The following is a 14,329-nucleotide window of genomic DNA, read 5'->3' on the forward strand; positions in this document are numbered from 1 at the left end:
GGGAATGTGGTAACCTCTGGTAATAATGCTTTTCACCCAGGAATCTGTTGTGATGTTTAGCCAGGCATTTGGGTGTAAAGCTAAGCGACCCCAGACTGTCTCCAGAGTAGAACAGCCGGGCTTCCCTTCAGGAACGCTGATAGGGTTTGCCAGAGAACTGGTCCCAGTTACCCTGGTTTTGCGGACCACCTCTGCCGATTGGACGGAGTCTTCCATTTTGACCTCTTCCTCTGCCTCTGGAGGAGGTATCTGTAGGTGTGTTTTGGAAATCTTCCTGAGGTTTCCGGAACCACATTTTCCCACTTCGTTTCCCTTTGGGGTACGGTCTGGTTGGAGTGGAAAAACAGACAGCAGATAGAGTCTTTCCTTCTTGCTCACACCTCATAAGAGTCTCCTTAACTTTTGGACCGAACAAGGCCGATCAGTCAAAGGGGGTGTTCACAAATGAAGACTTAAAGGCTTCCGCGAAGGAGCACAGGAGCATCCAGGATAGTCTCCCAAGAGCCAATCGCTGAACCCGCCACTCTACTCGAACCTTCAGCAGCATATGAAATGAGCCGCATGGATGAGTTGACTATGGAATTTAGGGTGTTGAGTTGTGCATTCACCTTGTCAGAGACTGCATCAGTTACATTACCCTGGAGAGTGTCTCCTAGTTCTTTGAGGAGATCTCGTTGAAGACGTGTGAAATGAGTTAGGTAGTTTAGAGATCTCATGGAAAATGTCGCCGAACTGAAAATGCGTTTTCCATATCTGTCCATAGTCCTGGAATCTTTATTAGGAGGATGGACAGTAGAAGATGAATCAGACATCTCTTTCTTAGTGGCCGCCGCCACCACCATAGTATCTACCGGAACTCCTTTTGTCAAGAAGGACTTGTCTGATGGTGCAGTAATGAACTTATTAGGCCTCCGAGGGACTGGTTCCATGGTGTCAGGAGACTCCCACTCCCTTCGAGCAACTAGTTCCATTAGTTCAAAGGGCGGAGTAATCCAAGAGGTGGATGGGTGAGACCCAAAGGCCTTCAGGAGAACAGACTCGTCCTCAGTAGGGGCAAGGGACTGCCAATCCCCTCTCTGTTTCAGGATTTCTAGAATGTCTGAAAATGAGACATCGCCCAAGGGGGACCGTGGGGACCCTTCTGATTCCTCCACGTCGGTATCTGATGTAAGAGATTCCTGAGGGGAATTTAAGTACTTCCTCTTTCACAGTTTCTTCCTAGGCACTTCCTCGGTGGGAGCCTCCGGAGAAGTATCTAGGGAGGAGGGGTCACCCGAAGGGGATTCCTGAGGCCCTGGATCTCGACGCTTAGAAGGGATCTGAGGAGAAGAGGTAGAAACGAGGCCCTTTGGGAAGAGGTGAAGACAGATCTGAGGAAGTAGTGGTCTTAGCAGACAAAACCTTCCTCATGGCATCGAAGGCCCCAGAATCCCGATTCGAAGAATCGAACTGCTCCGAAGAGATCGGTCGATCGCTCCGAACTGAGACCCCACGCTCCAAACCAGAGGACGGGGCCGAGGACATCTGCACCGAAGCACAGAGCGGTACAGTCGGAACCGAAGTGTCTGTTAGACTCTCAAGACCGGAGTCGACGAGTGACTGTCGGTCCCGAGGTTCTTCCGTTGGTACCGAAGAAACCAAGGTTGATGGAGCAGAGGGAAGAGGATCAAACCTCGGCTCCACAGGTTCTACTAGCATCGGTTCCATCAGCCCCGGCTCCAAAGATTCGATGGGTTTCGGAGGAGGAGGAGGAATGGAGGAAACAAGGGGCAAATTCGGCTCCGAAGTCACTTGACTCGAAGCAAATAACATTTTGGCAAGGGCTGGGTTCTCCAATAACCTTTTCACCACTCTATCCAAATCCACATCAGATAATTTGGAGGAGTGTGAAGAGTGATGGCTCGAAGGAGCCGAAGAATGCACCGACTGGAGGATAGGTCATTGGGGTGCATCAAAAATCGGCTCCACTACCGAGATCGAACAGGCGGATCGATACTCGGTCCCGAGGTCTGTGGAACCGATATTCGAATCACGCCAGAGGTACTCGGAGCCGGAGACTTAGGCTCCGAAGATCCTCTAGAAGACTTGGACCCTTTCGACGTCTTTGAAGAGAGGTCAGCTTTTTCAAGAGAGGCCTGAAAATCCGTTTTTAGAAGCCCTCTATCTACCAACTTCCTTCTTTCTAGTAGAACTCTAGCACTGAAGGAGTGGCAGATAGAGCAGACTTCTTGCAAATGTACAGAGCCAAGACAATACACACATGTGGTGTGGTTGTCAGTAACGGACATCTTCTGTCCACAACCACATCTCTTAAAACCTGGCTTTTGTTTTTCGGACATACTAAAGTCCAACAAAAAAACACAACAATTAAGCTTAAGTATTCTACCATAATTTTATATATAGATATATATATATATATATATATATATATATAAAAAGAGAAACACCGACTAAATTATCCTAAGATATTATAAAGCTTAAACTACTAGAAAAAAAAACACTCCACAGCACACTTGACTATATGTGTATATAATAATATATTGACAGAGCCCTGTCAACTACTAAGGAGAAAAAAACCCTTCAACTACTAAATTACTATAAAAAATCTACTCTACCAAACTAACTAATTTAACACTATCAAAGAAAATAAATTCTTAAACTACAAAAAAGTTTAAGTAAGAAAAGTTTTCACTGGCCCGAGCTTCACTCTTGAGAGCTTGCAATCGTTGCAGCGGCAAACTAGACCTGGGGAGATACAGCAGGAAATCATGGGATATCCACTAGGTCTTGAGCTTCTCTGAGAGACTGAGCTTGGAAAGCGAACGACTCGGAGCCGAGGGATCGGCTCCGAACCCGTTTGTAAGAACAAAATGGCGTGATAGTACAACTTCACATCCCGCATTTCTTTGTTTTCTGTACACTCAGAATTTAAACATTTTCTATTTAAGCAATCCCATGACATGTTCCTGATACTTAAGCATATGAAATTGACAGTTTAAGGCCCTTATAGCCAAAGTTGCAGAGGTGTAAACCTTTTTCCCCCATCTATCCAGTACCCTTGAATCTCTGTCAGAGGGGGTTGGGTTTTTTGCAGTGGAAGCCTTAACCCCCTTTGGACCCTGTAATACAGCAGCAGGGTTTTTAAAAATAAATTTGCGAGAGTCAGGAACCCTGTAATATCTATCAGGCTTAACAGGAGCTGGGGTTAAGGAGTCAGGGGTCAGCCTAGACTCCGAAAACACATCATCTACAATGTCTAACACAGGTGGAATGGCTAGAGGCCTGTGCTGAGGTAGTAATAGAAAATCCCTGAGCCTCTTTTTAGATTCTCAAAAATCTTGGCTCTCCCAGTGGAAATGATCCCACATGGTGTGCAAGATTTCTCCAAAGGAATAGTCCTCAGGAGGAGATGCTGATGGTATAGATTCTTTAGCATCAGAATCATCATGGGGGGAAGATAATATTCATGTTCAGAAGAGGAATCAGAAGAAATCGAAACCTGATCTGAAGATTCATAGTCAGTGTCTTGCCTAGGCCTCTTATCAGGAGAGGGATGGGAACCCCTGATCAGGTAGGTAATCAAGTCTTTGGCCATTTTGAGCATCTGTTTTTTGGGCATAGAGAACTGTCCACGTGGCTCTTGAGTTTGTTTCCTTGCTTTAGAAGGTGCTTTAGTCTTTGCCTTTGAAGCTGAAGTCGTTTTAATGTAAAGATGTTGAGGTCTGAATACACCCTCAGAAGCCAGTACCTGTTCAGCGGCTCCGAACCCATCTGAGGGATTAGCGTCCGAGGCTCCAATACCTTGAGTATCCAGCAGCATGGCCGACTCCATGTGGGAGCCGGTAGCGGCCGTCAGGGGCTGCGAAAGCTCCTCACTGAGAACTGGCGATTGGCTTAGGAGAAGCTTTGTCGGTTTTGGGCCCCGGTTGTTTTTCTCTCTCTTTTTCTTTGCGTTTTTTTGTAAACTCCAGTAGTCGGATGGCTATCCGACGACATTTCAGGGTCAATTAAATCGGCGTCCAAAATTTAAAGCACAATCATACCGACGCTTAATAGCGCGTTGGTTAAATCTAGCACAAAACTGACCACCAGAAACGTTGTGCTCAGGGCCTAGGCAAGGAATACAGTAAGAATGAAAATCCTTATTAGGTATTTGCTTCCCACAAGAAATACAGTTATTAACTTTTTCTGACATCGGTCTGGAGCAAGAAAAAAAGTTTCCCCAATGAGGTACTTAGCTTTATTGAAGATTTTGGATCTGAAATTCAAATACGAAAATCTCAGGAGTCGGCCGACCAGCACTTGCCAACTGCTTCTGCTTCGGGGACCGCGCGGCAAGAAAGACTGAAGAAAATGGCGTCAGCTGCTTCTTTTATACCCCTGACGGCCTGATGTCAGGAAGGGGCGACAGCAGCCGACGTAGGATCCAAGACTTTGGAATTCAGGCCGCCGAGGGCAACCTGTCAGCAGGATTACCCAAATGTAATGACTGCAACAGTGAAACACGAAGAACATTGTACATATTTCCTGCAGGATTCCCTGACTGGGATGTGCAGATAGGCCTTCTTTAGGTCTAGGGTGGCTAACCAGGCATCTTTGGACAGAATAGGGAGAAGCTGCTGCAGGGTGAGCATTTTGAATTTTGGTACCACCAGGAAGGTATTTAGAATGAATAGATCTAAGATTGGGTGCCAAGGTGCCCTCTTTTCTGGGTACCAAGAAAAGTCTGGAATAAAAACCTTGGCCTATCTGTTCTGCAGGAACAGGCTGAATTGCCTTTATACAGAGCAGGGACTGAACTTGGTTTTGTACCTCTGCCCACTGGTTTGGAGGAAGGTCTGGGAACCCTTTTGGGGTTGGCAGCGTGTGGAAATAAAATTTGTACTCCTGGGATACTATGTTTAGGACCCATCAATCGCTGGTGATGGTGGTCCAGTTTTTTGCATGGTGGGCAAGTATTTCTCCTAGGGGCATGAGCAATAGAGAAGAGGGGAGTAGTGGAGTTGAGAAGTCATTGTGAATTCTTTCCATAATGGGGTGGCTCAGCACTCCCTGCTTCAGAAGTGGAGGTACTCCACTGCTTAGATCTCTACATACCCGGAGACTGTAATCTAGGGGGTCTGTTTCCCTTGGGTCTAGTTTGAGACGGCTTTGAGGGGGCTGGAAAGGACCAATGTTTTGAGGGGCAATGCCTACTGAATCTTGGGAGGCTGCACTTGCAAAAAATCTTTGACTGTCTGCACAGACTTAGCCTTTTCTTCCATATTTTTAAAAACCTCTTCTGCTTTGGTGTCAAAGAGATTGTCCTTGTTCAGTGGAGCGTCCAATAACTTTGATTTTACATGGTCTGGCAAGGTCTGCTCCTTAAGCCAGGCAGTAGAGAACCTGTTACTGATGCCCTGCAAGATGCTTCTAGGGCATCAAACCCACATTGCAGGGTTTTCTGACTTCGCTTGCAGAATGCATAAGCTCTTGTAATTCTTTATTTTCTGCACAGTCAGGAAAGGTAGATAATTTTTGCTTAATAAAGTTCCATAATATATTGCTGGTATTTCAGCATGTGGAACTGACAATTCAATACTCTAGTGGCGAGAGTTGCAGAGGTGTATACTTTTTTACCCAATCTGTCAAACTCTGGAATCTCTGTCCAAAGGGTTGGGATTCTTATCTGTAGTTGCTTTTATTCCTCTAGTTCCTTGGGGGATGACCACTGGGTCAGCAGTAGGATTTTTGAATAGAAATTTGTGAGAGTCAGGGACTCTATAGTACCCGTCAGGTTTCCTTGGAGCAGGGGCTAAAGTATCAGGAGTTAGAATGGACTCCATAAAGACATCATCCACAATATCCAGAACAGGAGGGATAGCTAAGGGCCTATGCTGTGGTAAATCTAGAAATTCCCGAGTCTCTTTTTGGCCTGAGGATAATCCTGGCATTCCCAATGGAAATGCTCTCTCAAAGTATGCAGAGTTTCACCAAAAGAAAAGTCCTCCGAAGGTGAGGCAGAAGGAATGGATTCCTCTGTATCTAAATCCTCATAGGCAGAAAAGGGCATGTCTTCATATTCAGAAACCTCAGAGTAGTCGGACTCTTGGTCAGATAAAGCTGCTGGGGACAAGTCTCTTTCTTTTAGCAGGGGGAAGGGCTGGCTTCCCCTAACCAGCATTATCAGGTGGTCTGCCATTTTAAGCGTCGGAGATTGTGGCAACGAAGCGGGCGTTGGTGAGTTTGGGTTGTCTATTTTTTAGGCGTAGCTCATACTCTTGGCCTTAGAAACTCGGTAGTTTTAGAAAGAACTGGAGATTTGAAGAAAGTCTGTTTGTGTTGATAGTGCGAAGAAATTCCTCAGAAGCCGGTGCCTGCACAGTGGTTCTGGACCCATCCAAGGTAGAGACATCCGCAGGTTTCGTAGTCAAAGAGTCTCGCGGCATACCGGACTCCGAACGGGTCTCAGTAGCGGCCTGTAAATCCATCGAAGTGGGCATCAGGGGCTGTGAAAGCACCTCACCGAGTACCGGCGAACTGGCGACTAGCTTAACAGAAGCGTCGTTGGCAGTTTTGGACCTGTGCAGTCTCGGTCTTTATCCTTACGTTTTTTTGAAAGATCGGTAGTTGGATGACTTACCGAAGCCAGTTCAGAATACGGAGATCGAAAACGAAAGTATTTAGCTACAATAAGGGCGAATAGTTCGGGGGTTGAACAAAGCACAAAACCGACAGCGAGGTACGTCGTCGCCTGGGCTTAAACAGGTGATGCAGTAAGAATGGAAATCTCAGTGTGGTATTTGCTTTCCACAGGCGAGACAATTGTTAACTTTTTCTAACATCGGTTAGAGCAAGAAAAAAGGATCCCCAACGGGGTACTTAGCTTTAGAAGATTTCAGGATGATTCAAATTCAGAAACGAAAACTCAGGTAGCGGCCGACCAGCACTAGTGTAAACTGCTTCTGCTTCAGGCTCTTTGGCAAGAAAGACTGATGTAATGGTGTCGGCTGACTGATTTTATACCTCTGACAACCCGACATCAGTACTGAAGCGACAGCAACAGACACAGAAATACTAAGCCTCTGGTATTCAGGCCAACTGAGGGCTACCCCTGGCAGAATAACCCAAGTGTGATGACTGCAACAGTGAAACACTAAGATGATCTTCGAACGACACAGTCCGATGACCTGGTCTCACCAGGGAAGAACATACTATGGGAGTAGTACATTGGTCACCCATGTTGGTAAGAACCAAGTCCAGAATGTTATCTCCCCGCTGTGGGGGATGAGACGAGCTGGTTAAAACTGATGAAGGCAAGGAATCGTTGAGGGAGTGCATTAGTACAGGAATAGTTCACCCAGTCTATGATGGGGTAGTTGAAGTGACCAAGGATCAAGGTGTTAGGGGGTACCTTGTCAAGTGAATCCATGTAAGAGGAGTGGGTGTCTGCTTCTGTTAACCAGCTTAGCTGCCATGTGAAAATGCTGCATAGCACAGTATGAAAATAGGCAGGAGTATGATAAGTCATTTGTGTTGATTGCATTTGTACATCACAGCAGCAAGCTTCACACATTCACCTTGCCCATCTGTGCAGCCCAAGACTTCGAATACCACCCTTACATTTGTCTTAAGTATAATAATTTTGCTAACTACTATTGTTCCCAGAAGAGAGCACTATTACAGATATGTGCATAGGCACATCACTGACATATATGCAGTCTATTTACTACAGCTGTTCAACAGTTTAAAGCAAAGAAAGTTAGGTGAATAAAGCAGTGCAAGAGAACAACAGTGTGAAATTAAACTAAATTAAAAACTAAGTCATAATGCATTTCCCACTACCAATAACAAAGTTTATTTTCTTACTTTATACCAACAGGTTTTATTCTTCAATAGTACTTCCATATATCTTTGACAACTATAAAGTAGGTTTCCACAATGTAGTAGTTGTGCCCCACCACAACAAAAAAAAAAATCTGGCACAATGCAAAAGATGTAATATGTATATTCATGTTTACATATCACAAGCTTAAATCTAACAAGCAGTACTGTAAAAGTTGTGCTCCGGTTTAAAGGGGGGGGGGGGTAACTTCTTTGCAGGCTGAATGGCATGCCATTAACTTAGGCCTTTTGCTTCCACAAACATAACAAATTAGATTATGATTGGCTTGCCGATCATAACCCATTCATTATGTGTTCAAAACATGGATACCAAGAAATTCACCTCAAGAGCCAAGCTCAAGAGGTGAATCTTGGCATCCATGTTGAGAACAGACACTGTCAGAAAGGCAGTGCAATGCTGTACATCACTTTTACTCTTACCTTTCATGCCTCTCCCACTGTCTATATTTTCACAGAACGTCCAAATTACTGCTTCATATGTTTGGTTTGTTCCTCATAAAATCTGTGCTTTTGGACAAACCAATGAGGACTGAAGTCACTAAATAACATGTATTGGAGTTTCACAGTTCACATCTTTCATAAAATACATGCGAACAGAAATCCTGTTATTCTAGCAAGTTTCTAAGTTCACTGCTGGAACTTGACTTGTTACTGGAACAGACAAGCAGGCAGAATTTTTTTTATTCTGCTGCTGTCATTTGCTGGTCAGTATAAGCAGACTTTCCAGACTAGCATGGGATCCGACCTTAAAACTTTATCTGGGGGTGATTAACATTTGAGATCGGATCACACACACCATTCTGGAGCTTAACTTGTTTGTCTTTTTCCAAATACTGGAGCTTAATCACTCTAGTCCATGTATGACATATCAACTGGGCATCCTTTAAACTGAGTGATGTCCAATTATCCAAAAGCAAATCTAGTTGATGAATCAAATGTAAACTTCTCTAGAAGCTACTCATATTTTCCTGGGTCCAAGCTGGAGATAGATTTGAAGTGCATATATTCGTGTGTGTGTGTCTGACTGCGTGTGCTTATGTGTAAATGTCCCTCCACTTCTATCCACTATCACTGCTCCTTCTGAAAGCTGCCCAGCAGTACTTTTTACCTTCTTGCCACTCTCTGCTATATAGAATGCAGACCCTTCATTTCAAAAACTGTCTGGCATCTGTGAAAGGACCAGTTAATCTATTACAAAAGGAAAAGTACAGTTTTGTACCTACCATAAATGTAGATGTTCGAGGATCCCCATTGCTGCAGTCCTTACTATTGGGTATAGTCCGCGTCCAGTCGGCCCGAATACCAGAGTATAAGGCTGACGTCGGTCAGCGCATTAGACTGACGACAGTACGACAGGGTACTAATGCGCATGACCGACGCCATATCCTCAGTCTTTTCTTGCCCCAGATGTCAGAAGACCCTAAAAAGACAAGGCCCAAAATACCTGTACCAAAAATATGTACAATATATACAAGAATATATACAAAAATATAAGCATGTAACCTCACCTACACAACCACCCCTAAACACAGAGGGGAAGGAGGGAGGAATTGGACTGCAGCAATGGGGATCCTCGAACATCTACATTTATGGTAGGTACAAAACTGTACTATGTTCTTAGGCCCCATTGCTGCAGTCCTTACTATTGGGTAGAATCCCAAAGCAGAGGTAAGGGAGGCTGGCAAATCATAAAGAAGCAGGAGCTGACAACATGCCTTGCAAGACAGCTGTGGCAAAACCAGCCCTAGACTTAGAGTAGATAGGAAGGTGATAATGCTTAGAGAAAGTATGCACTGAACTCCAAGTAGCTGCTTCCAAAATATCCTTAGTTGCCACCCCCCTTAGAAATGCTGTTGAAGTGGCAGTAGCCCTAGTGGAATGAGGCCTAATCCCAGCTGGAATCTCCTTGCCATGATGGGAATAACAAAATGCAATGCAAAAGCCAATCCACCTAGAAATAGTTTGTTTTGATACAGGCTTACCCTGTGAACTCAAAGCAAAAGAAACAAACAACTGCTGAGACTGCCTGAAATCCTTAGTCCTGCTTAAATAATAACGCAATTGCCTGTGTACATCTAAAGTGTGCAAAATCTTTTCCCCTTTATTTTGGGGGTCTGCATAAAAAGTAGGCAAATGAATAGTTTGGTTTAAAGCCACACTAGAAACCACCTTAGGCATAAAGGAAGGATTAGTACGTAATGATACCCTATCCTTATGGAAAATCAAAATGGCTCTACTGCCATAAGGGCCTGCAACTCAGACACCCTTCTTGCAGAAGTAATAGCCAACAGAAAAGCAGTCTTCCATGACAAGTATTTCAATTCAGCAGTAGCCGCAGGCTCAAAAGGTTGTAGAGTAAGTTTTTCCAACACAAAATTGAGATCCCAAGCAGGAGTAGGAGCTTTACGTGGGGTCTTATATTCTTTGCCCTCTAAGAAACTGCTTGAACAAAGGATGCGAAAACAATGGTGGGTCACAATCATAGTGAGCTGAAATTGCTGCAGCATGAATCTTAATGGAAGAGAAGGACAAACCTTTGTCCAATAACTCAGTAAGATATTGAAGAGCCACACTCAAATTAGGCTCAGAAACCTGCAAATTCTTTGCTGTACTCCAAAATAAAAATCTCTTCCATTTTTCTGCGTACACTTTCCTTGTACTAGGTCTTCTAGCTTCCATAATCACCTTTAGAACTTGTTGAGGAAGTTGAGACCTGCTGTGTTTCAACACAGAACATGCCAGGCTGTTAGATGAAGAGAGTGAAGCTTGACATTGAGCAGATGACCATCCTTCTGAGATAACAGATGAGGAATCAGAGGTAAAGGCCATGGAGGCTTCCTTACCAGACTCCGTAGTAGTGGGTACCAGTGTTGCCGAGGCCAATCTGGAGCTATCAAAATCATCCTTGGCCTGTCTTGTCTGACCTTTAATAATACCTTTGGAAGAAGAGGCAGAGGAGGAAAGGCATACACATGAAGGTTTTTCCAACTGAAAGACAGAGCATCCACTTTCCAAGCTGTGTGATGAAACCCCTTTGTGCAATACTGTGGCAGCTGGTGGTTTAGTGGAGAAGCGAACAGATCTATGTCTGGAGTTCCCCATGACACTGTCAATTTTGAAATACATGAAGATCCAGTTTCCACTCGTGGGGATCCATGATTTGTCTGCTTAACACATCTGCTAAGGAATTCTGTGCTCCCGGCAGAAACCTTGCCTGAAGAGTTAGTTGCAAGCTTAGCGCAATCTCCCATAAAATCATTGCTTGCCTGCATAGCGGATAAGAATGTGTTCCCCTTGCTTGTTGATGTACCACATGACAGTTGTGTTGTCTGTTAGAATCAACACCTGCCCTGGAAGAAGTAACTCCTTGAAAGCCATTAATGCAAACTGGACTGCTAACATCTCCTTCATGTTGATATGTAGATGCTGTAGTCTGGCAGGCCACTTGTCTTGTATCCACTTTCCATTTAGATGAGCTCCCCAAGCAATGTCCGAGGCATCTGTCGTTAAAATCTGACTCGCCTCTGGCGGGTCACAGAGAGTCCCTTGTTTAGGTGACATTCCTGAGCCCACCACAAAAATTCTTTTTGAAGGCAAGGTAGTATTTGAATGACAGTGTCCAAATCCTGGCAGTGCTGTGTCCATACGTTTTGAGATACCATTGTAACTTCCTCATATGCAGTTTGGCATTGGGAAGCACCAGAATACAAGATGCCATGAACCCTAATGCTTGAAGGACTGTCCTTGCAGTCAGCACGGACTGATGAGATAGCTGATGGAAGTAAAGTGACAGACTTTTTGTTTGTCCGGGGTTAAAAGGCCATCTGGGCTGCTGTATTCAGTCTCACACCCAGAAAGCACATGTCTTGAGAGGGTACTAGACTGGACTTTATTTCGTTCACAGAATACCCTAGGCATCTTAGCACTGCTATAACATATTCCAGATGCTGTAGAAGGTCTTCCTTTTCTTGAGCCAGAATCAGGCAGTCGTCCAAGTAAGGATAGATTTGAATTCCTTGAAGCCTGAAGTAAGCTATCACTGGAGCCAGAACCTTTGTGAATACTCTGGGCAGTAGATAAGCCAAAGGGCAATGCAGAGAACTGATAATGAGAATTTCCAGCTCGAAACCGCAGATACTTCCTGCAACTTAGCCGTATAGGCACATGAAGGTAAGCTTCCTTGAGATCTAAAGTTACCATCCAGTGATCTTTGCCCAGCAGAGGTAAAAGCTGTTGTAACGTCAACATCTTGAACTTGGGAATGTCCAGAAAAGTGTTGAGGAGAGATAAATCCAAAATTGGTCTCCACGTGTTCCCCTTCTTTGGTACTAGGAACAGGCGAGAATAAAATCCTAGGCCCCTTTCTGATACAGGGACTGGCTGAATGGCCCCATCTTTAGTAACTGAGAAACTTGCTTGTGAGCCTCCTTTCTTTGTGGAGGAGGAACGTCTGGCATGCCTTTGAAAGGGGCATTGTATGGAAATAAAATCTGTAACCGTGGTGAATGATATCCAACACCCATTTGTCTTGAGTAATTAAATCCCAATTTTCTTTGAAAAGAGACAGTCTTCCTCCCAAAGGAGCTGCCAGGCGAGAATCTACTGGCAGCTGAAAAGACAGGTCATTGGGTCTGCTTACGAAGGACTGACCCCTGCCCTCACCGGAAGTCTGAGCAGGTGAACTCCTGTTCTAGGCCTAAAGAACCGTGAGCCCTGCCCCTACCACGTCTAGACCTACCCCTAGACTGGGAATCATAAGCAGGATATGTCCACCCCTTAGCAGGCCAATTTCTACTAAACTTGGAGGCTGCACCTGCAAAAATCCTTAACAGTTTGCATAGACTTAGCTTTGTCCTCCATTTTCTTTAAAACTGCTTCCACAGGCGATCCAAACAACACATCAGACTGTAAAGGAGCATCCAAAATCCTTGTCTTAACATGCTCAGCTAAATTCTGATCCTTCAACCAGGCATGCCTGCGAAGAACAGAACTAGTAGCAGCCACCCTCGAGGAGGCCTGTACAGCATCAAAACCACATTGCAAAGAATGCTTACCCACTTGTTCAGACACATGAACCAAATCCAGCAACTCTTTACACTCAATACCTTCCGCCAAAGCATCCACCTTAGATTTTAATAGCGAAAGGAGATAATTCTGATATTTTAGCATGTGAAACTGACAATTCAACGCTCTCATGGCTAGAGTGGAAGAAGTATACACTTTCTTTCCCCACCGATCCAAAGCCCTTGCCTCTTTATCAGTGGGAACAGGATTTTTAACCACAGAAGCCTTAACACCTTTAGGCCCCTGAGAAATAGTGTCTGGGTCCGCCCTAGGACTCTTAAACAAATACTTATGAGCTTCGGGCACCCTATAATACCTATCAGGCTTAACAGGAGCAGGAGGCAAAGAGTCAGGGTTCAGGAAGCCTCTGCAAAACATCTTCCACCACATTCAACACAGGAGGAATAGCTAAGGGCCTATGCTGGGGTAAAAACAAGAATTCCCTAAGCCTTTTCCTGGAATCAGAGTAATCCTGGCCTTCCCATTTAAAGTGCTCCCTCATGGAATGCAGAGTCTCTGAAAATGAGAAATCCTCAGGAGGAGAAGCTGTAGGAGTGGAATCATCCACATCAGAATCAGAATAAGTAGGATACTCCTGCAAGTCTTCCAGAAGACTCTGAAGCCTCTGAACACTGTTCAAAACTATCAAACTCCGGTTCCACCCTAGGCCTCTTATCAGGCGCGGGCATAGAACCTCTAATCAAAGTAATCAAATCTTCTGCCATTTTAAGCATATGTTTCTTAGGTACAGAACCCGAAATGCTAGGAGAAGCCCCCACTGAAACTGAAGTAGGCCTACCTCTCAAAGAAGTTTTGGCAACAGAAGGAGAGGCTCTAACTACCTTGGGAAGAGAGGGAAGAACAGTTACCTGAGAAGCCCCCTCAGCCTGGCCTACCTCCTGAGAAGGCACATCCTGTAACAGTAAAGTTTCCGCCTGAGACTCCATGGAAACTCCTGGCAAAACCTCTGGCTCCACTGAGCCTTCTAAAGAACCGACTTCCGGGACTGCCGGTTCATCAACCCTAGGCTTCGCTGTTTTGTCCTTGCGCTTCTTGGGGCGGGCGTCGGAGCATCCGGCGGCATTTTATAATTACGCTTCCCAAACACTAACCTGGCACAGTCTAACCTCCTCTTAATAGTGCGTTCGTTAAACCTAGCACAAGAGCGGCAACCAACAACGTCGTGCTCAGGCCCTAAACAAGGTATACACAAGGTATGGTAATCCCTATGAGGTATCTGTTTCCCACAAGAAATACAGTTATTCACTTTTCTGACATCCGGTTAAATACTGAGGCAAGCAAAAACCAAAATGCTCCCCAACGGGTACTTAGCCAACTCTGTTTCGGTCTGAAACTCCGGTTTCGGAAATATTTCAGAACG

The 14,329-nt window shown here is 44.9% G+C and overlaps 1 protein-coding gene across 2 annotated transcripts in view; it reads right to left on the reverse strand.

The window, feature by feature from the left end:
• OARD1 (O-acyl-ADP-ribose deacylase 1) overlaps nucleotides 1-14,329 on the reverse strand; it is a 360,480-nt gene that overhangs the window by 272,971 nt on the left and 73,180 nt on the right. The gene's annotated exons all lie outside the window — the stretch shown is intronic.

The sequence above is a fragment of the Protopterus annectens genome, chromosome 7.part0 (genome assembly GCF_019279795.1).
Source record: "Protopterus annectens isolate FY-2018-M chromosome 7.part0, PAN1.0, whole genome shotgun sequence".
NCBI lineage: Eukaryota > Metazoa > Chordata > Ceratodontiformes > Protopteridae > Protopterus > Protopterus annectens.